The sequence below is a fragment of the Bos mutus genome, unplaced genomic scaffold, assembly GCF_027580195.1.
Source record: "Bos mutus isolate GX-2022 unplaced genomic scaffold, NWIPB_WYAK_1.1 CTG218, whole genome shotgun sequence".
Classification (NCBI taxonomy): domain Eukaryota; kingdom Metazoa; phylum Chordata; class Mammalia; order Artiodactyla; family Bovidae; genus Bos; species Bos mutus.
The window spans coordinates 221,413-247,935 of NW_027219635.1; the positions used below are offsets into that span (position 1 = coordinate 221,413).

Sequence of the window (26,523 nt, forward strand, 5' to 3'; positions counted from 1 at the left end):
TGCCTCTACAAGCAACACCCTCAGGAGTAACTGGCTATAGTTAGGGTGACCTGGACATCTGGCAAGTGTTCACTGGGGAGGAAGAAGGAGGAAGACTCTTTTGTTTAGGTCTAGTGGAAAATCTTGAAAGAGATGGAAATACCAGACCGCCTGACCTGCTTCTTGAGAAATTTGTATGCAGATCAGGAAGCAATGATTGGAACTGGACATGGAACAACAGACTGGTTCCAAATAGGAAAAAGGAGTACATCAAGGCTTAATATTGTCACCCTGCTTATTTAACTTCTATGCAGAGTACATCATGAGAAATGCTGGGCTGGAAGAATCACAAGCTGGAATCAGGATTGCCACGAGAAATATCAATGACCTCATATATGCAGATGACACCACCCTCATGGCAGAAACTGAAGAGGAACTCAAAGCCTCTTGATCAAAGTGAAAGAGGAGAGTGAAAAAATTGGCTTAAAACTCAACATTCAGAAAATGAAGATCATGGCATCTGGTCCCATAACTTCATGGAAAATAGATGGGGAAACAGTGAAGACAGTGTCAGACTTTATTTTGGGGGGCTCCAAAATCACTGCAGATGGTGACTGTAGCCATGAAATTCAAAGACGTTTACTCTTTGGAAGAAAAAGTTATGACCAACCTAGATAGCATATTGAAAAACAGAGACGTTACTTTGCCAACAAATGTCCATCTAGTCAAGGCTATGGTTTTTCCAGTGGTCATGTATGCATGTGAGAGTTGGACTGTGAAGAAAGCTGAGCATTGAAGAATTGATGCTTTTGAACTGTGGTGTTGGAGAAGACTCTTGAGAGTCCCTTGGACTGCAAGGAGATCTAACCAGTCCATTCTGAAGGACATCAACCCTGGGATTTCTTTGGAAGGAATGATGCTAAAGCTGAAACTCAGTACTTTGGCCACCTCATGCAAAGAGTTGACTCATTGGAAAAGACTCTGATGCTGGGAGGATTGGGGAGGGAGGAAAGGGGACGAGAGAGGATGAGATGGCTGGATGGCATCACGGACTCGATGGACATGAGTCTGAGTGAACTCCGGGAGTTTGTGATATACAGGAAGGCCTGGTGTGCTGCAATTCATGGGGTCGCAAGGAGTCTGACATGACTGAGAGACTGAACTGAACTGAACTGAGATGGAATCTGTCAATCTAGAATCTGTCTTGCCAAGTACAGGAAGAGGCATAGAGGGTAGACTATTCCAGGGTAAGAAGAGATCTGACTCAGAGTGGAGGGAGGACAGACATACTGGAACACCAGGTAGGATATTGTCTGTTGGAGGCTGAGTCCCCAGGGCTTCTTGTCAGTCTGGGGCCTCTGAGGACCAGCCAGGATGTGGTCTTCCTCCAGAAGCCACAGAGGGTGAACTTTCAACATTTCTAGTGCCTCTTTGGGCACAGACCCATTCTAAAGACCCCCAGGAAGGCACTGGGGAGCAGATGCTTTGCAGTCACAGAAAGAATTTTGCCACTAGACAGGGCATGAGCTCTTCCCACACCAAAATGAGCTCAGGGGCTGTACCAGCCTGTGCAACACAAAAACAGGTAGAAATGTCCCCCAGGTTGACTCACACCTGGGTCTTGGGAGTCATCCTGTGCCAATCTGCCACTGGGCAGGAAGAACATGTCTTCATGCAGATGAGCCCCTAGTGCTTCTGTGTCCAGTGAACAAATCCCTGCACAAATAGAATCTGTGAAGCTGGAGGTGGACAGAGGCCTGTCCTCTGCCTCGCTCAGAAAGACTTTTTACTGATACTTCCTATTTTTAGATCATTTGAAGACAGTGGTCCCTCCTGCATCCTTAGATCTCCTGGATGCTGAGCTCCCATGGAAATATCCCAAGCTTAGACCTCTGATGTTTCCTGCTTCCCAAAGTCCCTGTGAAGTTGGCTAGTTCTTCCTAATGTTCAGTGGGACAAATCTGTCCATTCATCCATCTTCGCCCAAGTGGTTCTTCATGTCATGGATCATGACAGCATCCTGCCTTGGCTGTCTTGGATTCACCAGGCTGGAAAGGAAACCAGAGGTGAACATCAGCTTCTCCCTGAAAGTTATTTGAGATACTAGTGGAAAGTGCCAGTGTCATCATGGCTGCTCCATAATCAGGGAGTTGATGATTATCTTTGCTGTGAATCTTGAGATTGCTGGAAGTCAAAATGCCCACAAGGCACATTCCAGCTTAACCCTATTTGGGGTTTTAACTATATTTAAGGAAAAGGTCCGTCTAGTCAAGGCTATGGTTTTTCAGTGGTCATGTATGGAAGTGAGAGTTGGACTGTGAAGAAAGCTGAGCACCAAAGAATTGATGCTTTTGAACTGTGGTGTTGGAGAAGACCAACTTTGGCCACCTCATGCGAAGAGTTGACTCATTGGAAAAGACTCTGATGCTGGGAGGGATTGGGGGCAGGAGGAAAAGGGGATGACAGAAGATGAGATGGCTGGATGGCAGCATCAACTCGATGGACAGGAGTTTGAGTGAACTCCAGGAGTTGGTGATAGACAGGGAGGCCTAGCATGCTGCGATTCATGGGGTCGCAAAGAGTTGGACACGACTGAACTGAACTGAACTGAAGGGACAGCCACATCCCAGGCTGCTTATGGGGATGGTAGGAATTTGGTGATTGCCATTTCCAGGAAATTACCAAACTCTTGAGTATCCTTCAGGAAGGCCACCTCCTAGCCCTCCAAATAGAAGAACTGTTGGTGCATCTCAATGCCAGGGGTGGAGATATTCTGTCCGTCTGTGTTCTGAGACCGCAGTAGAACTAGCATGTCAGTCAGCCCAGCAGGGGCTTCACACCAGACCCTTTGATGCAGGCTTTGCACCTCCCCAGGGAGAAAGTCCGTATGGCTACCTGTGCTTAATACAGAGCAAAGGAAAAGCTGAAATGTATATTGGGCTTAAAGTTGAGCTCCCATCAGGATCTTTGTATATGAGAGCCTTAAAGTGGGAGAGGGGTGGGAAGAGGGGATTTCAAAGGCACTTTGCATTCCTTGTTCAATGGCACAGAGGGAATGTCAGGTTACCCAGGTACACTTGGGAAGGAGCCTGTGAAGGTCTTGGTGAGGGTACAGGTCGCTTGATAGAGCCCAGGCTGGGATGTGCAGGGGGATGCCTGAGCCTCAGGGTTACAGCCATTTGCTGACACAGATTTGTGTCCTTGGCTCACGTTTATTTCCCTTCAGGAGAGCCCACAGCCGTAAGCCCTCAGTGGCTTTCAGGCAGAACAAAGCGTGTCCCAGGTTTGGCCAAACAAAACTGTTCCATCCTCTCTAACCCACATTCCTAAATGTAATCTCTTAGCTTCAGGGAGGAAATGCCCTTTGCCTCCAGGGAGGGAGGAAGCATGGATCTCGGGTTTGCCTTGGGTTTAGTGGATCCACCTGGTCCTTTTTTTTTTTTTTTTTTAATTTTATTTTATTTTTAAACTTTACATAATTGTATTAGTTTTTGCCAAATATCAAAATGAATCCGCCACAGGTATACATGTGTTTCCCCATCCTGAACCCTCCTCCCTCCTCCCTCCACATACCATCCCTCTGGGTCGTCTCAGTGCACTAGCCCCAAGCATCCAGTATCGTGTATCGAACCTGGACTGGCAACTCGTTTCTTACATGATATTTTACATGTTTCAATGTCATTCTCCCAAATCTTCCCACCCTCTCCCTCTCCACAGAGTCCATAAGACTGTTCTATACATCAGTGTCTCTTTTGCTGTCGTACACCGGGTTATTATTTACCATCTTTCTAAATTCCATATATATGCATTAGTATACTATATTTATGTTTTTCCTTCTGGCTTACTTCACTCTGTATAATAGGCTCCAGTTTCATCCACCTCATTAGAACTGATTCAAATGTATTCTTTTTAATGGCTGAGTAATACTCCATTGTGTATATGTACCACAGCTTTCTTATCCATTCATCTGCTGATGGACATCTAGGTTGCTTCCATGTCTTGGCTATTATAAACAGTGCTGCAATGAACATTGGGGTACACGTGTCTCTTTCCTTCTGGTTTCCTCAGTGTGTATGCCCAGCAGTGGGGTTGCTGGATCATAAGGCAGTTCTATTTCCAGTTTTTAAGGAATCTCCACACTGTTCTCCATAGTGGCTGTACTAGTTTGCATTCCACCAACAGTGTAAGAGGGTTCCCTTTTTCTCCACACCCTCTCCAGCATTTATTATTTGTAGACTTTTGGATCACAGCCATTCTGGCTGGTGTGAAATGGTACCTCATAGTGGTTTTGATTTGCATTTCTCTGATAATGAGTGATGTTGAGCATCTTTTCATGTGTTTGTTAGCCATCTGTATGTCTTCTTTGGAGAAATGTCTATTTAGTTCTTTGGCCCATTTTTTGATTGGGTCGTTTATTTTCTGGAGTTGAGCTGTAGGAGTTGCTTGTATATTTTTTGAGATTAGTTGTTTGTCAGTTGCTTCATTTGCTATTATTTTCTCCCATTCTGAAGGCTGTCTTTTCACCTTGCTAATAGTTTCCTTTGATGTGCAGAAGCTTTTAAGGTTAATTAGGTCCCATTTGTTTATTTTGCTTTTATTTCCAATATTCTGGGAGGTGGGTCATAGAGGATCCTGCTGTGATGTATGTCGGAGAGTGTTTTGCCTATGTTCTCCTCTAGGAGTTTTATAGTTTCTGGTCTTACATTTAGATCTTTAATCCATTTTGAGTTTATTTTTGTGTATGGTGTTAGAAAGTGGTCTAGTTTCATTCTTTTACAAGTGGTTGACCAGATTTCCCAGCACCACTTGTTAAAAAGATTGTCTTTAATCCATTGTATATTCTGGCCTCCTTTGTCAAAGATAAGGTGTCCATATGTGCGTGGATTTATCTCTGGGCTTTCTATTTTATTCCATTGATCTATATTTCTGTCTTTGTGCCAGTACCATACTGTCTTGATAACTGTGGCTTTGTAGTAGAGCCTGAAGTCAGGTGAGTTGATTCCTCCAGTTCCATTCTTCTTTCTCAAGATCGCTTTGGCTATTCGAGGGTTTTTGTATTTCCATACAAATTGTGAAATTATTTGTTCTAGCTCTGTGAAGAATACTGTTGGTAGGGTTAGGGTTAGCCACTCCCTGTGATGGTAATTTCTCAAGCCTAGCCTAAGAATAGTCTTTGTATTCCTCCAAACAAAACACACTTGTCTTGGGTGTGTTTGGTTTCATTACAATTGTCTGGTCCCTCTGTTCTCCTGGTCAGCTCCTAGGTGTCATTTTTCCTGACCAATTCCAGGGAAGCCTGGACCCTCAAAATCTGGAGGACCCACCATCCCTCCATTACACATCTGTTCCTCCGTGAATGGGCACGTGTTTCACTGCCTGATGTAATGTGTAAGTGACACTGTGATACTTGGGAATCTTATTTTGTTTCTTTTTCTTCTGGGGTGACACCACCATCTGCACAAAGCTTTCTGAACATGAACATTTGGGTGATTTTAATGTGGCTCAAAGTCCCCCAACGAATGTACCTTCAGGTTAGATTTCTTCTTTTATATTTTGTTATATTTTGCTAACCTATTGTGAACAGACATAGGATCCCGTCAATTGTATGTAGTGAGAAAGTAAAATCCCACTCAGACATAGCTGAATGGACATCTAGTAGTAAGATAGCACTTTGGCTGGAAATGGAAATTTCAGCCAGAATCTGAAAAGTGTGTCCTGGAAGAAGAGGGTCTCAGAACTGAGCACACTGTTCCACGCTGGAGCCTTGGGGTCTGACAGCTGTACCTTCTGGCATCTTCATGCGACAGGCTGCACAGGCCATGCTCCTGTAGAGAATTTTCTTTGCCTTTCCATTCATGTCAGCAATTGCAAGCTTTGCTTTTATTTCTACATGCAGTTTTACCTTTATCCCAGACAATTTGGTTTCTTCTCTGATTTTTGCCACTTGTAGAGATGGTTATAGTATTCTTAACCAAATAGAATTTGGCAGGGGGTAGATGGTGTAGGTTGGGGTGAGAGTTGGGGATGGCACCACACCAAACAGCATCTGGGGTCGTAGATCCTTGATGGGGATAGAACTCGTTCCCCTCCAGTGAAAGCACAGAGTCCTCCTCACTGAACTGCCAGGAAAGTTCCTTGAACTGATTTAATGAAAGACATCTAATTAGGAGGAATTTTGGGGTGACATTTTACATTTTGTTTGTGACCAGTGATTATACTTCATATCATTTTATAGCTTTGTGATTTTACAAGCTTAAAGGGTTTTGGCGTTTTTGTTTGTTTTAAAAGCTAAAAAGTGTTTTTAATTCCATGGAATACAAACAAACAAAGAAACTCTGTGGACTATTTTAAAGATTGGAGGCTTTGTTCTGAATGTGAGTGCATTGCTCCACTGAACCCAATGGTAACAACATTTGTAGAAGAGACACATGGTGAAAGGTACATCTTTTTATTGGTGACATAATAGCACCCATTGCATGAGTTATTGGTTGAAGTTTAGAGACAGGCTGTGTTGGGCTAAACTCCTTATTCCTGTTTTCAGCCCTTAAATAAGAATCAGAAGCTTTCTCTGAAGAGAGTGGGGTCAGCTGTCAGACTCCTAGGTATCTACCTGCCAGCATGGCTGGGATTAAATGCAGCAGCTGGTAGATACAGGATGGGGCAAGAGGTCAACTGGTCCCTTTGTTGCTGCCTGGAGAGATGCTTGTCCTGGTGCCAGTTGGTCCAAAGCTGTGACTTTGTGGACAGAGGATGTCTCTGACCCTGCTTTGGATTCCCTGAGGGTGGAGGAACAGCAGGGTCTCCCCAGTTCCTTAGCCAGAGAAGGACAAGCCTCTTGCTCTCTGACATCCTTCCTGAACTCATTCTGGAGTAGGTTCTTCAGGATGGGCATCTGGGCCCCAACCTAACTCCTGGAACTTGCCAGCCAGAGTCTGCTGCAGAATGAGTCCTTGGCCATCGCGGCCCTGGAGGAATTGCCCATTGAACTCTTTCCGCCACTGTTTAGGGCAGTCTTTTCCAGGAGGTACATCCAGGCTCTGAAGTTGATGCCAGGCCCTTCCCCTGCCTCCCAGGCCTGGCCCTTCCCCTGCCTCCCACTGGGGGCCCTGATGAAGGACCACCAGCCTCATCTGGAGACCTTCCAGACTGCATTTGATGGCCTGGATGTCCTGCTTGCTCAGGAGCTCTGCCCCAGGTAAGGTTGACCTGGCAGACTGATGGGGCCTAGGGTGTGAGAAAGATGCAGCAAGAGCAGGAGGATGAGGGGTCACCTGGGAACAAGCAATTGGGTGTACAGGACTGGTTGATGGGGAGAGAACACAAAAGGCATATGACCCCCACCCCCAGTGTCCCTTAAAGTGGGGACCAAGGAGGGCATGGAACCTGGAGGAGCTGTGGTGTGTGGAGTGCAGAGCCCTCACAGGGTCCTGGTGCCCATTGGCCTCTGCACAGCTCAGGGTGTCCTTGTGGCCCGGCAGGTGGTGGAAACTGAAGGTGCTGGACTTGCACCGGAACACCCACCAGGACTTCTGGACCCCCTGTGGTCTGGGGTCAAGGCCAGTGTTTGTTCAGTGCTGGGGCCTGAGCCTGCCCAGACCATGCAGAAGAGGTGCAGGGTGGAGGCACAGGCAGGGCTGAGGCTGGTGCGAGCCACTGTGGAGGTGCTGGTCGACCTGTGCCTCAAAGAGGACACCCTGGATGAGACCCTCAGCTACCTGCTTAAGAAGGCCTAGCGGAGGAGGAGCCTGCTGCACATATGCTGCCAGAAGTTGAGGATCTTCGCCTTGCCCATGCAGAGCATATGGAGGATCCTGAAGATGGATAAGCTGGACTCTGTCCAGGACCCGGTAGTGAACTGGACCTGGAAGCTAGTCACCCTGGGCAGGTTCGTACCGCACATGGGCTGGATGGGCAACCTGCACTGGCTGCTGCTGTCGTGCATTCATCTTTTGCCCCACACCTCCCCTGACAAGGAGGAGCTCTGCGTTGGCCAGCTCACCACCCAGTTCCATATCCTTCCTTGAGGGCTGTCTGCACCAGGTGCCCAGGTGAAGCGTGGCGCCAGCTCTGCAGACCAGAATAGGCCTCTCTTCTTTCATTACCCTCAGGGCATCTACACTGTGCCCGCTGGGGACATTGCCTGGGTGCACGGGCTGCTCAGAATTCCTCAAGATGTCTCCGCTTTGTCAGGTCACGTACCTCCTTAGGGTCAGAGGTATGGCCTAGGTTAGATGATGTCAAAGGGGACTTCTTGCTGGGAGTCCACATAGTGGGAGTCAGTTGTTATGCCCTTGGGAATTCTTTCTGAGAGAGTGATGTCTTAGCTGAGATGATGACAGATAACTAAGAGAGAAGGACATTGGTCCATCAGGTGTGAGGTTTGAAGTCCCAAGCTATGTCTCTCCCCTCCCACCTGCCACTACTGTCCTCAGCTGTTTTAGGCTCCAAGTGAGCTATGGGAAGTGGGTGATTCTGGAGGTGACAAGGAGGGATCAGGGGTGGAAAACTGTCACTCCTAAGTAGTCCAGAGAAGAGAAAAAGACAAATGAGAATATTTGTTGAGGTGGCTCCAATTTCTTTAAGTCCAAATTACAATTATTATTTTCCTCTAAGACTTTTGAATACATAGAAATTCCTCAGTAACAGATATTGTTCTGCCTTGAACATAGTGATAAAAGCTGAGAAGATCCAGCCTAGTCTGTCTGTATGAATGAGTTGCATTGATTCCCTTTTTGGCAGGTGCAAGCTCCAAGCATTAGGAATAAATATGTTCACTGAGAAACCAGAGTAAGAAAGAAAAAAAAAAAAAGTATTGTAGGTGTTGATGGGCGGTTTGTGGCTCCCAAATATCCTGGGGATATTCACCCAGGGGTCATCTGTAACTGTTGAGACCCACCAGCCCATGACCACTTCATCCAACCTGCTGTTGAATTCAACTAGTCATGTCCTGTACAAACATCTTAATTCCTGGGAACCAAATACTAGTAAGCTGAAATAGTGAAATAGCATTTGTTTACTGTTTGTTTCCGATATTGAAAATAGTTCATCATTTTGTGCAGGGGGAGGTCATACCTATGTGAGTGTGACCTTCTCCTGGAAATACCCCCTGCCTTATGTTAAGAAGGAGAGAGGCTAGCTCCAAGCCAGTGAGATGCCCTGTGTTCTGGTGAAATAGGACTCTCCTACCCCATCCCTCTGCCCCTGGAACTGACTGCCCTGTCTCTCCCCAGGTGCCTGAAGGCCCCTAGGGAGACCCTGTGGATTACCAACTGCCTGATTTCCGAGTCAGACCTGACGTACCTGTCACAGTGCCCGAGCATCAGCCTGCTGAACGACCTGGGCCTTAGTGGGGTCAACCTGAACAGCCTCAGCTTGGAGCTCCTGCAGGTACCCCACACCCCTGGAGAGCTATGAGGATTTGCATGTCACCCTGCACTTGGGCCTCCTGCTCAGCTGCATGCCCAGCTCAAGCAGCTGCTATGCAAGTCTGAGCCTCCCAGTATGGTCTGTTTCAGTGCCAAGCCCTACCACACCATGGTGACCAGATATTCTACGACAACAACCCATCCTGTGCCCTTGATACATGCCCTCCTAGAGCAGCCCATGAGTTGCAGGCTTTGTCCCCGGCACAGGGACACTGCCAACCAGCCCCCAGTGTGTCAAGAAGGAACACAAACCACAGTTTTCGACCATTGTTCAGTGCATGCGGGAAAAGAAAAGGTGATTTAGAGTGGGTGGAGGGGTAGGGGAGGGATGGATTTTTGGAGAGATGTGTTCCTACGAAGTTAGAAATGTGAATCTGAATTTTGGAGGGGGAATTGTGGGCTTGGAGGTTGATGGGGTCGTTACCCCTGGGTTTGATTGTTACAAAGAAATAAGGGGATCTTCAGTGTCAATCATTGGGTGTCCTCTGTGATCTATGACCATGATTTCCCCTTTAAATTCATGACTCTCCTTTTAGTGTTTAAATAAAAGAGCCTGAACGTGAGTGGGGCCTAGATGCTTCGGCAAGGATCAGCTACAAGAGTTCAGGGCACCATTTATCCATTCCCTGTGGTTTTCATTTCCAGGGCATCCACCTCCTCACTCATTTCGGAGGCTGTTCAATCTGTCATCATATACAAGGTGCATCCTCAGGGCCTGGAATGAACTAAGTGTCCAGGAGTGAGCACTGCTGGAGGAACCTTCTTCCAAGGGACCCTTGCTGCTAACCCCACCCAGGCCCTGGGCTGGAGCATTTTCCCCAGTGGATCCAGCAGATGTGAAGCCTCCATCTCAGACCATGGTCAGTGCCAAGAGGGGTTCACTGGACAAAGTCAGGCCCGGAGCTCTGGGGGATATTCACCAGCAGACCATTTGAAGCCTCTGGAAATCACTAGCCCATGCCCACCTTCCCTGCTCACCCGGATCTGACTCTTTGGGACTCCATGTACTGTAGCCTGCCAGGCTTCTCTGCCCATGGAATTCTACAGGTGAGAATACTGCAGTGGGTAGCCGTTCTATTTTCCAGGACAGCTTCCCAACCCAGGGATTGAACTTGGGTCTCCCGCATTGCTGGCAGATTCTTTACTATCTGAGCTGCCAGGAAGCCTCCAGTTTCTAAGAGAAAAACCCAACATCCCTGAGTCCATTGTCTAAATGTGCTTTTATGCCACTAATATCCCACAGGTTTTATTTTGTTTTTATGTTAATCAAAACTTTCACACACAAGTATTTATTCAAAGGCTGATGGAAATCCATTCCCAATCATCAAAAAAGTTACTTCTGTGTTGAGCATTTCAGAGTTGAGTGTAAATTGGCATTTTTCTCTTTGGTGTGATTCATATGTAACAAAAAAAAAAAAAAAACCCTTAATCCTTAAATGTTTACCTTAAGCCCACACGGCAAAAAAAAAATTTCCTCTTTGGTTGGTTTTCTGCCAACCTGGCAGCACTAAGGCTTTTAACTAATTCTCTTTGCCCGTCAGAGCTTTTGCTGAGACCAAGTCCTCTAAGATTCAGAGAAGATTTAGCAACTATAGAAAATAACAACATCCCTTCAGAGTGAATGGCTCCAACTATACCCTTTTTGTGACCGAAGGAGCTAGGACTGGCATGCAGCACCAGAATTATGATCTAGGAATGTCTTGGAAATTAGCATCACCTTGTTGTGAGATTTCCTGGTGGCTCAGATGGTAAAGAATCCACCTTCAATGCAGGAGACTCATGCTCAGTCCCTGAATCAAGATCTCCTGGAGAAGGGAGTGGCTACCCACTCCAGTATTCTTTCCTGGAGAATTTCATAGAAGAGCAGGTGGAGCTACAATACATGGAGTCACAAAGTATCTAACACTTTTACTTCACCTTTAATACTGTGGGTAAGCAGGTGATGCAAGTCATCATTGATTCACTCATTCAAAGTGTCATGGTCCCTTATGTTTTGGTCCCTCTCTGTCCCACCCTTGCATTTAAGCTGCAAAACCATCCTTTTATGATTTTGTATTCAGTTAGTTAGAACAAAGAGCAGAAGCAGCAAGAAGCCAGACACTCTGCACTGATTAGGTGTGGATGAAGGAGTAGAGTGAATGAGCTGGCTTAAAACTAAGTATTAAAACAAGTAAGATTTTGGCATCTGGCCCCATTACTCCATGGCAGATAGAAGGGGAAAAGGTGGAAGTACTGACAAAATTCCTCTTCTTGGGCTGTACAATCATTGCAATTGTGGTTACAACCATGAAATCAAAAGACGGTTGCTGCTTTGCAGAAAAGCTATGACAAACCTAGACAGTGTGTTGAAAAGCAGAGATGTTACTCTGCTGACAGAGGTCTGTACAGTTAAAGCTATGGCCTTCCTAGTGGTCATGTACAGGTGTGAGAGCTGCTGCTCCAAGGAAGCAGAGCTCCAAAGAATTGTTGCCTTCGAGTTGTGGTGCTAGTGAAGAACCTGAAAGTCCCTTGGACAGCAAATATATCTAACCAGTAAATCTTAAGGGAGATCAACCCTGAATAGTTGTTAGAAGGACTGATGCTGAAGCTGAAGGTCCATTATATAGGTCATCTGATGTGAACAACTGACTCACTGGAAAAGTCCCTTATGCTGGCAAAGACTGAGGGCAGAAGGAGAAGAGGGTGACAGAGGATAAGATGGGTGGGTGGCATCACCAATGCAATGGACATGAACTTGGGCAAATTTCAGAAGATGGTGAGGGACAGGGAGGTCTGGCACGCTGCAGTCCATGGGGTTGCAGATACAACTGGATAAATGAACAGTAACAATCGTGAGATAAAGCTGTCCCACGGAGAGTCGAAGATGCAAAGGTTTGTGAGAACATGGAGCCACCAAGCTCTCCCCTAGAGATGGAGGAAATGAGTAGAAGCTGGCCACCTGGATGAGTGCCCTCTTGAACGGTGGGCCTTCTGGTCACCTTGTAAAGTCCACTTCTTACACAGCCCTGATCTGTAGGTCAGCAGGAACCAGCCTGTGTCCTGAGGGCCTGATCTCCTCCCGGGTACCGGGTTCTCAGTTGGTGTGAGACGCTGAGCCCTGTTGGTGGACACTCAGGCTGATCACATGTCACTCCATGGCCACAAGCCCCAGGGAGCTTCCTCCTTGACCACAGCAATGGACCTGGACTGGACTTGGCTTTGGAGTTGTCCATGGAAGGAAAGGTAGGAACAGGTCATGTCTGTCTTTCTCTTTTTGTTTCTTAGGTGGCCTGCCAATGCAGCTTGCAGGATCTTAGTTCCCCAGCTGAGGATAGAATCCACGCCCTCAGCAGTGAAAGTACAGAGTCCTAACCACTCCAGGACTACCAGAGGGTTCCCAGTAGGTCATTTCTTGAGCCTGGCAGATGGCCTAGAAGTCTGACATTGGCTGCTGAGAGGCAGCCTTCTATGGGTCAGGCTTTGATGAAGTCACCAAACATTCCTCTCTCACTGACCTCTGGGAGCCGTGTGACCATGGCCCATATCATAGAAACTTCTGGAGGTAGAGAAAACTGAAACATGACATACCCCCTCCCTACACATATTCCTTTCCTCGCTGCAGACCCAAATGCCTTCCAATAAATTCATCTCCTCTCAACCCATCTACAGAAAGTATGTTGTCCTCCTTCTTGGAAACCTTCCCTGCAGAAGAGTTTGAACTCATGTCCTTTGATTCTTCCTAACCTAACATGTGAAGGCTTTTCTGTACATATTGGGATAAGCTTCAGTGTTCTGCTGCACAGCTGTGGGGTATTTTTTTTTGTTGTTGTTGGTTAAAAGACCTACTCCCCTTCACATCCAGGATGGTTTGAGCACAGTTCTCAAGGTTCTGTCCCACACAGTCTAGGAGAGAATTAACAAAAGTTGGGGCCAGAAAGAGAGTTGGATGGGATCCTTTAATGGCAGTGGTTTGCAAGAAGTGGTCAACAGGAGCAGGCTGTGTCCTGGAAAATCTTCATGCGTGGGCCTTTGTTGATGGGTGGGAATCATCTGGGAGCTGAGTCATCACCTGCATACCTCCTACCTGTGCTTGAGGTGAGCCCTTTTTAGGGACTCCCGATCTAAAGAACATGTTAAAGTACTAAAGTAGCCACCAGAAATACCACAGAATTAAACAACAGGGAATTGTTTTCTCCCAGTTCTGGAGGCTAGAATTCCAGGATCAAGGTGTTGACAGTGTGGTGTCTCTGGAGGTCTCTTGCCTTGATGTGCAGACAGCTGCATTCTTGTGTTCTTCTGTCCCTTTATGTTCAAGCATTCTTGATGTTTCATGTGTCCTAATTTCTATTTTTTTTTTCTGGCCCTGCTGTTTCACTTCTGGGTCTTAGTTTCCAGATCAGGGTTTGAACTTGGGCCCTTGGCAATGAAAGCTCTGAGCCCTAACCCTGGCCTGCCATGGAATTCCCCTCTCTCTTTTTGTATGAAGAAATATCAGATTGACTAGGGCCCACCTTAGTGACTTCATTTTAACTTAATCTCCTCATTAAAGGTTTTATCTCCAAATATGGTTACATTAAAAGTGTTGGGGTTAGGACTTCTACTGATAATTTTTTTAATGAATTAATTTGACTGCACTAGGTCTTATTTGTGGCATGTGGGATCTACGGTCTTCCTGGCAGCATGTGGGATCTAGTTCCTGACCAGGACTGAAGACCAGCCCCTGCAGTGGGAATGGAGAGTCTTAGCCACTGGACCATTGTGAAAGTCCCCTCAACATATGGATTTTGCAGGACACAATGAAGTCCCAAACAGGGTTGATGGTAGGCTGATTTGCCTGGCTACACATTTGCACCTTACCTGCTCCTTAGAAAAATCTGAGACCTTTAATAACGTTGACTCCCTGGCCCCAGTTGTGGACATACTGATTCTGTGGGTATGGAGTAAGATCGACAGAATCAACCAGAACATCAGTACTTTTCAAAAGCTCTCTAGTACTCACTGTTTAATATGAACACCTTAAGCAGTCTGGGCAACACCTGGAGCTTGTGAGAGATTCAGAATCTCAGGCCCCACCCACAACTCTTGGACAAAAATGTGTTTTTGCACAAGACACATAGGCAATTCCTTAGATTCACTGAGGCTTAAGAAGCACAACCCAGGAGATTTGAAAGTGTGGCCCAAACTGAGAAGTTTGGATCCAGATCTCTGGGCTTTGCTTCTTAACTTCCATCAATACAAAGGATGTCCAGAAGACGTCTCACTGCCAAGAGGGTGTGGGAGTCCTAGAATCTCTAAAGGGTGGTGGGGAGGATGAAGCTCCCAGCTCAAACTACACCTGATTGTTTATTGAATTACCAATAACCTGCTCCTCCCAAGGCAGGTGCTCAGTGTGTCACATGAAGAAAAAAAATGAATTCCTGACCCTCAACCCTCAGGGTGTCCTGAAGGTGTAGATTCTTGGGTATTTTAAACATGTTCTTATTGTTGTTTGAATCTGCTGTTGAATCTTACTGTTGTTTGAATCTGTAAAGAATCTGCCTGCAATGTGGGAGACCTGAGTTTGATCACTGGGTTGGGAAGATCCCCTGGAGAGGGAAAAGGCTACCCGCTCCAGTACTCTAGTCCGGAGGATTCAATGGACTGGATAGTCCATGCGGTCCACAAGGGTCGGACACGGTGGAGCGACTTTCAGCATCACCCTTGTGGTTTAGTTGTTAAGTTGTGTCTGACACTTTTGGGACTCCATAGACTGTAGCCTGCCAGGCTCCTCTGTCCATGGGATTTCCCAGGCAAGAATACTGGAGTGGGTTGTCATTTCTTCCTCCAGCGCATCTGTCTGATCCAGAGAATGAACCCAGCTCTCCTGCATTAACAGGTGGATTCCTTCCCGCTGAGCCACCAGAGATCAATCTTTCCCACAGTATTGGAGGGCTTTACACCCTGGGATTCACTTCACTTCAGAATCAAGGGAGGCAAACATTGAACTTTCAGATTCCCAGGCCCCCTTCCTCTGGCAATTTGAGTTTCTTAGGTCTGATATGCAGCCCTGGAATCTCTATGTTTAACAAGGTCCCAGGTGATTCTGAGATTTGAGTAATCTTTAAAAGCATATGAAAGTGAAAGTGTTAGTCATCCAGTTGTGTTCGACTCTTTGCAAACCCAAGGATAGTAGCTCCCCAGGCTCCTCTGTCCATGGAATTCTCCAGGCAAGAATACTGGAGTGGACAGTCCTTCTCTTCTCCAGGAGATCTTCCTGACCCAGGATCAAAGCCCGGTCTCCTGTACTCTAGGCAGATTTTTTACTGTCTGAGCCATCAGGGAAGCCTAGCAGTACAAATAGGTAGTCACAGTTTTTCTTCCTATCCCTAAGTTTTTGCAAACCTTTTAAAATTGACATCAAAAAGTTTGTCATAAGCCTAGACACTACAAAGGATGTAGTTTTTGGCATACAATAATAATAAACCCTTTAAGTACATACACCTAGGAATTTCCTGGCAAACCCATGGGTAGCGCTCAGTGCTTTCACTCTGGTGACCTGGGTTCAGTCCCTGGTCAGGAAACTACGATCCTGCAGGAAGTCTCATGGTGTGTCCATAAATAAATAAAACTATTAATACCATGCTTTCAAATATATCCAGAAGAATGTAAATAGCATAGAGGTTTTTTTTAAATGTTAATTTTTATTTACTTATTTGGCTGCCTCGGGTCTTAGTTGTGGAATGCGGATCCTTTGTCCGTTCTACTGCCCTCTGGCATGTGGGATCTTAGTTCCCCACCTGTGGATCAAACCAACGTTCCTTGCATTGGAAGGCATATTCTCAATCACTGGACCACCAGGGATGTCTGTAGCCTTGGGTTTTGATACTCACCAACTTTGAAGAAGGCCATGGCAACCCACTCCAGCATTTTTGTCTGGAGAATTCCATGATTAGAGAAGCCTGGCTGGCTACAGTCCATGGGGTTGCAAAGAGTCAGACAGGACTGAGCAACTAGGCACAGCACTCAGCATCAACCATCTTAAAAGAGTATAAAACGAGCTCTTTCTAATGGTCAGGTGTTCATTCTTTTTCTTGCTTCATTGAGATGTCATGGACATATATTGTGTGAATTTAAGAGGAACACATGTTGATTTGATAAGAAAGGTATTTTTGATGTTATATCTGTTTACAGCACTTGAGATCACGACTTCATTTTTGTTCTAATTCAGTGTCTTAGTTACCTTATACGGACTGGAAATACACATATTTCTTCTCTGAAACCTTCCCTCCCCCTAAGCATCTGTGTGCAGAGGGCTGTAAAGGCAGTGGTAGGGAAAGCTTGAGATATAACCTAGGTGGTGCAAAGGGGAAGGAGAGAGAAGAGGGGAGGGAGGGAGGAAGAGAGAAGGAGGGGTAGCAGGGTGTGAACTGACACCCCTGACCTGGTTTAAGAAAGCATGAGCCCCTTCCTAAGAAATCTCCTGGGGTTCAGCATGGAGATCCACAGTGAGGACCTCGGGACTCCAGAGGCTGCTGCATCTTCAAGTGCAGATCACGGGAGTAAAATTGCTTCCTGTCCCCTCACTCTGCCCACCACCCCACCCACCACCCCACCCACCACCCCACCCCGTTACCCCCGAAAGAGAACAGGGGTTTCCTATTTGCAGTTGGAGGATTTTCTGGTATTGGAAGAGGACCCCTGCCTTTTTAGGTTCCTGACACCAGACCAAGCTCTGTGGGAATCACTGTGTGGACCACTTTCCCCTGCCCTTAAGCTACTGAACCCCAAATAACTAAAGATGCAGATTGAAATTGGAGACAAGGTGGTGGGCCACTGGATGCCAGATAGGGAAGTGGGGACTCTTACCACACTGAGACCTGGAAAACAGCCCTTGGCTGGGGCCCTGAAACCCCACCCACATTCTTTCCTCTCTCTAGCAATTTGGTCTAAAGGTTTCTAGTTGAAAGATACTATGGGGAAAAACTGGTTCAGAAACCTGAGTGGAGCCTGGTTTGGATACTATGGATTGGATTAGAATGGGCTTCAAAAGGCTTGGAATCTCCTGATCCAGCCTCACTGAGATAAGGCTTTTGGAGAGCCAGGTAGGACTTCCATGGACACAGGACACAGGACGTGGTGCTGGTATTTCCAGGGAAATCTCTCTGGGACGTGGAGACATAGACACTCCGGCTTCATCTTCCACTGAGGCACAGAGTGGGAAGTGTTTACCTGCACTGAGTCAACTGGACTGATGAGCCATGGGATTTGGAATGCTTCATTTTGTTCTCTGCAACCACGAGTCTGCAAAATTTCTCTGTAATGGGCTACAGCGTAACCAGGCATTAAGGGCCACGGGGTCACTGCCATTAGCAGTGTGAAACAGCCTCGGGCAGCGGCAAAGTTTCACTGCTTTGTTCCAATAAAACTTTCTTTGTGATCCTGAAATTTAGATATCCTGTAATTTTCACATGTCACAAAATATTCTGTTTCCCCCAATTAAAAAATGTAAAATGTGTAACATATTTTTAAAAGTTCAAAATAGATTAAAACATAAAAATCATTCTTAGATTGCTGGTGGAAAAAAAAAACAAACAGGAGGCAAGCCAATTTGTCAATCCCTGTCTAAACCATTTGCCTATATAATGCAGCTAGCATCAAATTAGTGACTTGTGAAATGCATTTAGTGGGCTGGATTCTGCTTATGAAAAAAATAAAACTTTTCATAAATCTAAGATGACATCAGCTGTAAGATACAACATCATTCCTTTTTTTTTTTTTCCTCCACACACTGTGGCATGTGGGATCATAGGTCCCTGACCATGGGCTGAACCCATGCCCCTTGGAATGGAAATGAGAGTCTTAAATACTGGCTCATCAGGAAGCCCCACAGCATTGTTTCTCATGCCACGATAAAATATATATTTATATACATATGTCTGCATGCTCAGTTGCTTCAGTCATGGTTGACTCTTTGCAACCCTATGGACTGCAGCCTACCAGGCTGATGTGTCCATAGGATTCTTCAGGTAGGAATACTGGGTGGGTTGCCATGCCCTCCTCCAGGGGTCTTCTGACCCAGAGATGGAACGTCGTCTCTTATATATTCTGCATCAGCAGGAGGGTCCCTTACCTCTAGGGCCACCATTTGCACACAGCCAAACAAAGTATGATATGCTACTGATGAAACGTGATCTGGTATCAGAAATGGTCAAATGTAAACTTTAGATTGTCCTTTAACGGCAATGAAATGTGGTACTGGCATGGACGCTATCAACAAATGTACTATATGGAGAGAAATTGTATTTACAAAGCTTTTTACTTCAATGACCACCACCGCCCCCTGTCAGCATCCAGCTACATACTGGCTGACTTTCTCCCTTGCATGCTAGTTTTAAATCTTCAAGATTTGGATTTCATGAAATGTTTGGAGAAATCGCTTCTCAGCCTTCTGGCTAAGATCAAGTGTAAGTACGTGGGGAGCCAGGAATTAATGGGTGGAGCCTGTGGTACAGATAAATGATGGTGTTAATAACAGTTCCTGTTTATTTATGCAGCAGACATGTAGCACTGACAGATGCCACATGTTTTTCCAGAAACAAAAATACAGTAACCCAATAGCTCTGGAGGTGAATATGGCATGTGAGTTGGGGGAGCCTGTGATTTCTGACATCATGGTCAGGGAAGCATGGCAGAGAAACTGTGGACTGAGGCAGGTCAGGAGCTGGGTGGTGGTACTTGAGACAGCGTCCAAGGCAGGGGGACGCTGAAGTCCCCTTAGCAGAAGTCCTGAGAAGGCCCCGTCCTCTCTCCTCAGTACCCTCGGGAGACTGGGTCCGGGAACCCTGCACCCGCAGATACCAAAATGCATGGGTGCTCAAGTCCCTTATATAAAATGGTGTAATCTTTGCATGTAACTTAAGGGGATGTTCCCGCATGCTATCAATCATCTCCACATTCCTTATAATACCTAATACAATGTCAGTACTGTGTAAATAGTTTCAAGTACAGTGTAAATGCTATACATACATAGTTGCCAGCATGAGACAGCCTCCAGTTTTGTTATTAGACCTTTCTGGAATTCTTAAAAAAATATTTTTGATCCATGTATAGAGTCTGGTGCCTTCTGGACTCAGAGAGTGGAGGGAGTGAGGGGCACCCCCAAGGGACAGCTGGGGGCTCTTGTGGACATTTTATGTTGGTCAGTATTTCTGAGTGAGATTGGAGATCAGTAAGCAAAACGGTGCCTACCAGCTCTCCTGGAGAGTATAACAGGAGCATTGGGGCCACCATGGGGAGACAAGGCAAAAGTGGGAGCTGAAGAAGGAAGTTTAAAACTCTCATGTCACTTAACTGAGTTTGAGATGTTTCCTTATGTATAAAATAAGGGTGTGAATACTTATCTCAATGTTTCAGCCCATGAGTAAATCAGGTACTAACTTTGTCTTTTGAAAGAAATGTAATCATCACCACTTATCTGCAGAGAATAAGTTCTAAGACCCCCAGCGGACGTCTGTAACCTTATAGTGTATCAAATCCTATATACACAATGCTTTTTCTATACAGACATACCTGTGATGCAGTTTATTTTATCAAAGCACAGTAAGAGACTGGCAACTAACTAATAGTAACACGAAAGTGAAAGTGAACTTGCTTGGTCGTGTCCGACTTTTTGCAACCCCATGGACTGCAGCTTACTAGGCTCCTATGTCCACGGGATTTGCCAGGCAAGAATTCTGCAGTGGGTTGCCATTTCCTTCTCCAGAGGATCTTCCCGACCCAGGGATCGAACCCGGGTCTCCCGAATTGTAGGCACACTTAACATCTGAGCCACCAGGGAAAGCATCATTTACATGGAGTCACGCAAACCTACACCATTACCAACTCACCCCCTACGCAACAACGAACACCCCCACCCCCTCCCAAGCCCCACCTCGCCACCCCAATGCTCCTCCCCTCTCCATTCCGGTGGGCGTCGCCACAGGCACCACCCCTCCGCATCTCTTTGCCCCTTCCCCGCCACTTCTGGACCCCCCGGGAGACCCAACTCGTGATACCAAGATCTCGCGATACTGAGATCTCGCGATACCGAGATCTCGCCATACCGAGATCTCGCCTTACCGAGATCTCGCCTTACCAAGTTTAGCCATATCAAGATCTTGCGAGATTTGCTCCGGGAGGAAACAGGAGCTGGGATTGGTCGGGCCACGTGGTTTCCAGTGTCTACTGCTGAGTCACCGCCTTCTCTCCTCAACGTTCAGCAGGGATCACGTGGAGTGGCGCCATTGTGCAAACCGTAAGTTCCTGCCTCGGGTCCCCGGCTTTCCCACAAGGTGTCCTTAAGCTAGTCCCTTGTTCGCCCCTACGCACCCCCAATTCTATTTGCCGCCCTAAAAGGAGTTATCAGACCTGGGGCTGGAGTGAAGGCCGATACGGGGGAGGAGCTAGCCGGGCCACGTGCTACGGAAAGAGGCCGCGGAGCCACACTGTGGACGCAATAATCCAGCAAACCAGGGTCTGCCGCCTGTGGACGTGGGGTCCCCTCTGGAGGTGCCAGGGCGTGGTGGGCCAAGCAAGGGAACAAAATGGGGCTGCGGGACTGTGGTCAGTGCCGTCAGAGGAAGGAGCACCAGCTCCGCGCTTCCATTGTCCACTGGTCCAGCCCTTGAGAAATTGCTCTGGTTTGGAGATGAGGAGACTCGCACTCACATGGAGGGGTTGGCTCTCCAGTTTTCAGTGTATCCTCAGGCTTCCTAAATACCCATGTCGCCGTACTGTCTTCTTGCTTTTGGAGCATTTTGATTCTTGCTCTCAGGCTCCGGATGGACACGGGTGCCTGAGAGGATAGGAGACGAGGGGAACCAGGTGTTTGAGAACCTGAGGCCATTGTGAGCTGAACCAGTGTGGGTGGAAGTCATCTTCAGGTAAGCTGGTCCCCTTCACCACCTCTGGTGGCCCCTCCATTCTGGTCATCTTGGAGCTGGGTAGTGTCTGCGGCCTGAGGCCCTCAGAGCAGGAGGAGGATGAGCACCCTTTAGTTTTTCAAGTCATTTTCCTAAGAGAGCTTTGGTCCTGCTGCTGTCTTAAAAGACGTAGCTGCAGCGTATTGGGGACCCATTCGCCAAGCCGTGGTGAGGTTCCGAACCCGTGCTTGGGAGGCGGGTTTCAGACCCCAGACACTCGGCCCCTGTGTGGTATTGGGCAAGGGCTGGGTGGCGAGCCCAGGGAAGTTTTGCTCTCTGTAAGTGTGGGACCCCTGGGGTGAGGTGCTCCTGGAAAGAAAGCACTCAGGCAATGGAGTGAGTCCTCCAGCTGCAGCTGGAGGAGGCCAGGGAGGCCGTGTGGCCAGGCGTGGAATGGAGAGGAACCCCTAGGGCAAGGAAGACATTATGCACTGGGGTGCTGGGTAGCCCTTTGGGCACCGCTGGCCCAAGGGCTACCCAGCACACCTGGCTTTAACCCCAAGTATCACTGCTCACTCCAGAGTAGTGTATGTGGACCCTCTGTCCCAGAGCAGCAGATATTTGATGTCTGTGTCAGGACCGACTGGAGTCAGGACCCTGAGAGGAGGAAGATGTGCAAAGAGGAGCGGTCAAGGTCATGAATCCAGGGGAGTTCAGGGCAGAGGGAGAAAAGGGTCAGCCAGGGGCTGCCAGCCAGTCCCCTTCCTGTGCAGACAGAGTGTAATCAGAGCCCAGGCCACGGCAGAGAGTCCCAAAGCTCTGCTTCTGCAGTCACGGCACCGGACCAGGGTCCCCACACCCTTCATATTTCCTGCCTCACCAGTGGGAGAGGCCTCTGTGCACAGCTGCACCCCAGATCCTGCCGGTGACACCCCATCAGTGAATCTGCCTACTTGCCCCTGTGGAGGGCAGGCAGTACTGGGAGGTTTCCTCCTGGGAGATGGCCTAAGCCTGAGCCCTTTGAGGACAGCTGTTGAGCTGAGGTAATATGTAAATCTAGGCCTTTCTGGATTTGTCCCCAAATATTGCACCATTGCCTCATCCTCCTGGATGCCCTGGCAGTACCCACAGACCTGCTGAGTCCCTAGGCTGTGGTGGGTGGTGTCCCCTGAAAGGAGGCTCCTGTTCTGTGCTCTAGTAGTTCCTAAGCTTTCACTGCCCACAAACAGAGTAGGGCATTCCAGAACTCAGAGACTTTCCTGGGCACACTGCCCCACCAGACTGGCCCAGGGATAACTTAGGGAGACCTGGACTTGGCCAGAGGCATTATTCCCGTGTCACTCTCAGTGGCCCCCTCTGTGACACTCTCTTGAGCCCCAGCCCTTGCCTGTGAAAGGAAAAAGCAGGGCAAGGGCCCTGCTGATGCTGTTTCAGGTTTTGAGGAAGAAACTGAAGTGAGGGAAAGTGAAACACTTCATGATTTAAATTCTGCCAAATAGAAGGTATTGTGATTTTGATTGAGAATCCAGCTTCAGGCTCTCATTCCCCATCCCCTGAAAAAAAAAAAAACTTAAATAAGGAGTCTGTTTGTGACAAAAGAAATGAAGATGTCTCAGAGGCAAAGATGCCAGCAAAATGTTCCTTCACTTGGCAATGATAAAGAAACTTGGAGATAGTATCAGGCTTGAAAGCACAAAGAGTGAGTCGCTGGAAGCAGATCCAGGCTTAGGAAGTAGGGTGACAATTGGCCAGGTTGTGCATAGGAAAGATCCTCACCCCAGTTGAAAGTTATGTGCTGAGAAGAAAGGAAGCAGAGTTGAGAGGACTCCTTGCTGACATTTTTGTAAAGAGATGAAACACTTTAATTCTCAATGCTTAAGCTTGCAGAGTACTAAAAAAAAAAAAAAAAAAAAAAAGCTTTACTATTTTTGTTTCTCTAAACATTTACAACCAGTGAATCCTAAAGGAGATCAACCCTGCATATTAATTGGAAGGGCTGATGTTGAAGCTAAAGCTCCAAAACTTTGGCCACCTGATGCGAAGAGCTGACTCATTGGAAAGGACTCTGATGCTAGGAAGGATGTAAGACAAGAGGGAGAAGGGGATGACAGAGGACAAAATGGATGGATAGCATCCCTGACTCAATAGACATGAGTTTGAGCAAACTTGGGAGACAGTGAAGGACAGGGAATATTTGTGTGCTAAGGTTCACGGGGTCTCAAAGAGTCAGACAGGACTGAGTGACTGAACAACAACAAACATTTACAACAGTTAGTGTAACAGGGTTCTTAACCTTAAAAAAATATGGAATGGCTGTGGAAAAATATCATAATTGTGCCTTAGATTATGAAGGTTGGCTTTGCAGTTTCAGCATGAGTGGTCACCCCGGAGGCCCTGCTCCAATGTACAGATCAGGTTTGCCTGTCATTGTTTTGGGGGCTGGCTTGCTTTTCATTTGTTCTGACACCCTGAGTGCAAGATCATGCCCTTTTATCTCTTTTTTTTGTTTTTTTTCAGTCTTACTGAGATTTGAATAGAATTGTCATATAGCCCTGTGTAAGTTTAAGGGGTTCAGCATCATTAGTCCACTTACACCCACCCTGCAGTGATGAGCCCAGTAAGTCTGGTGAACATTGATCATTTCATATGGATACAAAATTAAATACATAAAAGTTTTTTTCGTTTGGATGAGAACCCTTAGGCTTTACCCTGTTCACTTATAATCTAACAGAAAACAGCAGTAGGTACACTTGTGTTATATGTCACCTCCTTATACATACCTCTAACTAGAAGACGAACATGATAGTTTCACGAGGTGTCCCTCCCAGTCGCTGAGCATGATGTCCCCCCCAGCCACTTTGTGAATATTAGAAACACCACCTCCCAGGCGCCCCACACACACTTCTCTCTCAGCCTCTCTCATCTGGGTGTCCAGTCTCAGTGCTCCCTCCATATGCCCTTGGAGTAGGAAGAGGGGACAGCCACTGGCATCTCCCAAGGTAAAGATAAATGGAGTTGGACCCTGTGAAACCATTAGGATGGAACAAATAGCCCCAGCTTTCATCATAAAACCTAAGTAAATAAACAATCGGCCAAGCAGAGGTATAGAATTGGTATCGAATTTAAAGATTCAAGAGGTGGTTTTCTGTAACAGGTTAACCAGGTATATCCTCTGCTGCGCATTAATGAAGTCTCTTTTATTTTGGAAAGATCCCCTGGAGTGGGAAATGGCAACCCACTCCAGTATTTTTGCCTAGAGAATCCCATGGGCCGAGGGGCCTGGTGGGCCGCAGTCCGTGGTGTTGCAAAAAGTCCGACACAGCTGATCGACTACTGCTTAATACTAGAAAGGAATTTGGTGAGAAGCGAAGTGCTAGAAAAGAAGTGATTTAGGAGAGTAGGACACTTGGAAGGTTCACAAGTGTGTTGCTCTAAGTACTCAGTTACACTTTGACCATCAGAGGAAGAGGGGAGGGGGCAAAAGACCTTTTTCTTGAGTAGACAGCATGTTTCCATCATCAGTGCCTCCCCCAGGTAGGGCAGGGAAGTTTCCTTGTCCCTTTCTATATGGTCAGGCTGGGACTATCATAGTTCAGTTCAGTTCAGTTGCTCAGTCGTATCCCACTCTTTGCAACCCCATGGACTGCAGCACACTACACTTCCCTGTGACATTACTTGGGAAAACTATTTTCAGGTCTCAGAACAATGCAGGTCTTTGATTTTGAAAAGTCACCTTTCCATAGGTGATTGTGTTTGCTATGCACAGAGTCTGTTTTGGGGAGTCATTACCTTGATGACCACTGGGTGGGTTGTAGGTCTTGTCTTCTGCTATCGTCGTCTTGTTTGGGGGTGCATTCTGGCAAGGACGTGTCTTAGGGGCCAAAGAGCATGTTGTGGGGGTTATTAAGTCATGGAGCTCACTAGGCAGGATGTAAGTCTCATGCCACCACAGTTTTATGGGTTGGGGCCGTGTCTTGTGTTTCTGTTGCATAGTTCTGTTGCTAAGCAAGTTCACTTGATTTAAGCAAGCCGAGCTGGCTTTGATGCCAAGCGACTTGTTTTGCTTTATGAATTGAGCAAGCTTACATGTTTCAGAATCTTCCCATTACTTTCTTGAGCGTCATTCATCTTATTGTGGTCTCCCCGAACCCCGTAAAGTTTCTTCTCTATCTACAGTTCTTTCATGGAGTATCGAGTTAACTGTTTGATCATTCTGTTCTATTACTCTGTTCTTATGACCTGGGGATGCTCCCAGCCCCCAAGTGCAGGCTGCAGTGCCCTCAGTGATCGTGACACCACTCCATCAAATGAGATGCAGCTCTGAGAGCCAGGAGACCAGACACCTAGTTCTGCTGTCATTTCCTTTCTCCCCCTTATTGTGGGCTACCCCTGCCAAGTGCTACAGTCCTACCTGCCTGGAGCGGACCCTCACCCTCCCATCCCCCGCCCACTCCACCCTACTGCTGCTTTGCCTGTAGAAGCACCACCCTCAGGAGTAACTGGCTAGAGGTAGTGTGACCTGGACATCTGGCAAGTCTTCACTGGGTAGGAAGACGGAGGGAGCCTCTTTTGTTTAGGTCTACATGTCATTGAATCTGTCTTGGCAAGTACAGGAAGAGGCAGAGAGGGCTCATAGAGAGGGTAGACCATTCCAGGGTGAGGAGAGATCTGATTGCAGAGTGGAGGGAGGGCAGAGCTACTGCAACTCCATGTGGGATATCGTCTGCTGGAGGCTGGGTCCGCAGGGCTTCTTTCAGTCTGGGGCCTCTGAGGACTGGCCAGGCTGTGATCTTCCTCCAGAAGCCAGGGGGTCATCTTCCAGCATTTCTAGTGCATCTTTGGGCACAGATGCATTCCAAAGACCCCCAGGAAGGCCCTGGGAGCAAATGGTTTGCAGTTTCAGAAGGAATTCTAGAGAGGGAATTAACTCTTCCCAACCGCAAAATGAGCTCAGAGGCTGTACCAGCCTGTGCTACACAAAAACATGTAGAACTGTCCCCCAGGTTGACTCACACCTTGGTCCATGGAGTTGTCCTGGGCCAACTTGACCCTGGGCAGGGAGATCATGTCTTCATGCAGATGAGCCCCTGGTGCTTCTGTGTCCAGTGAGACCCCTGCCCAAAAAGACTCTGTGGAGCCGGAGGTGGACAGAGGCCTGTCCCCTGCCTGGCTCGGAAAGACTATTTGTCTGATGCTTCCCATTTTATATCATTTGAAGACAGTGGTCCATCCTGCATCCTTACATCTCCTGGATGCTGAGT

The 26,523-nt window shown here is 47.2% G+C and overlaps 1 pseudogene; it reads left to right on the forward strand.

Annotated features, from left to right (window-relative positions):
- Positions 1-5,474: 5,474 nt before the first annotated feature.
- Positions 5,475-20,505, forward strand: LOC138986857 (melanoma antigen preferentially expressed in tumors-like; annotated as a pseudogene).
- Positions 20,506-26,523: the final 6,018 nt, after the last annotated feature.